Consider the following 2,250-nt stretch of genomic DNA (forward strand, 5'->3'; position numbering starts at 1 on the left):
AAAGCGCGAATTTTTAAAAATTGTATGTAATCCTACCTTCCGCAAATTATTCACTAATTATCAACATATTTTTTTCAATAGGTATGTATAAAAAAATTGAATTTTTGAAAATTCAAAAACAAAGTAACTTGAGTAAGTAATCAAACGTTGAAAAAGAAACCAAAAGAGACTTCTAGTAATTTTAGTAACTCAAAACGTCAGCAAAGAGTGTGTGAAACATCATTGAAACCCCTTTAAATCCCCCCAAAAAATGCATTAAAAACAACGAAAATAATTGCCAAAAATAATAAAATTTTAGTTGTACTAGCCAAAAATGCATGAAAAAGCATTGCAAACTAGTTGAGATGGTGAAAAAATACTTTGAAAAAGCATTAGAGCCAGTAAATGGACAAAAAGTCGTAAAATTTCATTAAAATTTGCCAAAAATATACGAAATAACGTTAAAAATGTGTTAAAATGATGAAAAAAATCATTAAAAACACAGAAAACCAAAATAATGAAATTTCAATGAATCTTGCCCAAGCTGCATAGAGTAGCGTTAAAAACATGCAGTTGAAATGGTAAAAAAAAATTCTCAAAATAGCATTTCATAAAATTTGTCAAATAAATATCTATCTTTGAAATATAGGTATGTAAATTGAAAAAATTAGATTACCTACTTACATTTATGTACACTTTTTCCAACATTTTCAGCACTAAAGCTCATCTAAAAATACACAAATGATTTAGGTACTCGTAGTTGAATAAGTAGGTACCTACCTACAAATACCTGGCTATAGGTAGCTGATTTTCGAGATGCGCAGTTTTTTCTTAAAGTTTTTTCAAGCCTTTTTAATTTTTTAGAAAAGTTGGATGACGATTTCTACCAATTTTTTTTGAACCAAAATATGATTTAAAATATGAAAAAAAATTAATCAAAGATTTGAAATTTTCAGTACATTTTTTTGAACAAATTTATCCACATCCACTGACACCTTTTCTCAACACCCCCCCCCCCCTCCAAATCCAAAAATGACGTAGGCTGAGTAACATTCTAGGGGAAACGGAAAAATGATTAGATCTGATTAGGTCTGAATAGATCCAATTGGATATAGAAAATGTCCCGAATTCCTGATCTTATCAGATCTGTTCAAATCTGGTTAGGTCAAATCAGACCAAACAGTATAGTTAAGTATAATTCACATTTTTTGAATATTTTGCAGATGTGTACCGGAGGCATTAGATATATGGAAATCATATGTGAGTTACTTTTACGGAAGTTCTTTTTTCGATATTACGACAATAGTTTTTAATGCGATTACAGTGGTACGTTTAAATATCATTAAGTATCATACGATTACAATTATTAATCAATCAATTCTACAAGATAGGTACACTTATTCACTAATGCGTAATTTTGTCCATCAGATGTCAGATGACAGATTATTCACAATTAGATCATTGGCATTAGCTATGGCCAAAATAATAATGGCTTACTTTATAGCATATCATTCACAGAACATTTCATATTTGGTTCGTATCATTCTTGTTTCATAATTTGATGTGGATCTATTTCACTGTATCTCGGCTGGTTGAAAAACACCATACAAAATCCACTTTTTTGAAAAACATGGCATTTTTCAATACTTAATCGATACAATGAAATAGGTAGATCAGTACACGGTTTTGTAGAAATACCTGCCATTTAATTAATAATAATATTATGTCGAATTGATTGAAAATAGAATGAAGATTTTCTGCAAATAATGGCGAAAATTCGATGGTACAACAGGAGATCAAAATTTTGCAAAACCTATCACCAGATGCTTACTTTTCATCAAATATCAAAAGTAATGAAACTTGCTGGGGTCCTCGAATTAAATTTAAACTGCTTTGCTCGTCTGTTAAGAAATGTATACACGGTTGTGAATTTAATGTATTTAACACTTTTGAAATAATATCTGCTAAAATAAAATTTATAAAGAACTGAACGATAAATCGATCAAAATCGATAAATCTTACTCAAAGAATATTGACTTTTAATCAAACAATTCGACATACTAAAACATAACGACTCAAAATAAATAGAAATATTTATTTACTCGGTCAATGACCTAAGTCAATGAACCAAAACAAAAACAAAATTGAGCAGAAGCTCGACAACTTTATAACTCGACGATTGAATCAATATTAACACGACGAACTTATATACATAACGAATACAACGAAAAATAAACTATAATTTAACAGCCAACAGTTTACGCGATTTTA

At 29.2% G+C, this 2,250-nt stretch overlaps 1 long non-coding RNA gene across 1 annotated transcript; it reads left to right on the top strand.

Moving 5' to 3' along the window:
- The first annotated feature begins 1,197 nt into the window (after nucleotides 1-1,197).
- Nucleotides 1,198-1,949, top strand: LOC135847652 (uncharacterized). Its single transcript, XR_010559211.1, has 3 exons — nucleotides 1,198-1,305; nucleotides 1,408-1,512; nucleotides 1,725-1,949. It is a non-coding gene; the product is annotated as an uncharacterized LOC135847652 (long non-coding RNA).
- The last annotated feature ends 301 nt before the right edge of the window (nucleotides 1,950-2,250 follow it).

This window comes from Planococcus citri, chromosome 5 (assembly GCF_950023065.1).
Source record: "Planococcus citri chromosome 5, ihPlaCitr1.1, whole genome shotgun sequence".
Classification (NCBI taxonomy): Eukaryota; Metazoa; Arthropoda; class Insecta; order Hemiptera; family Pseudococcidae; genus Planococcus; species Planococcus citri.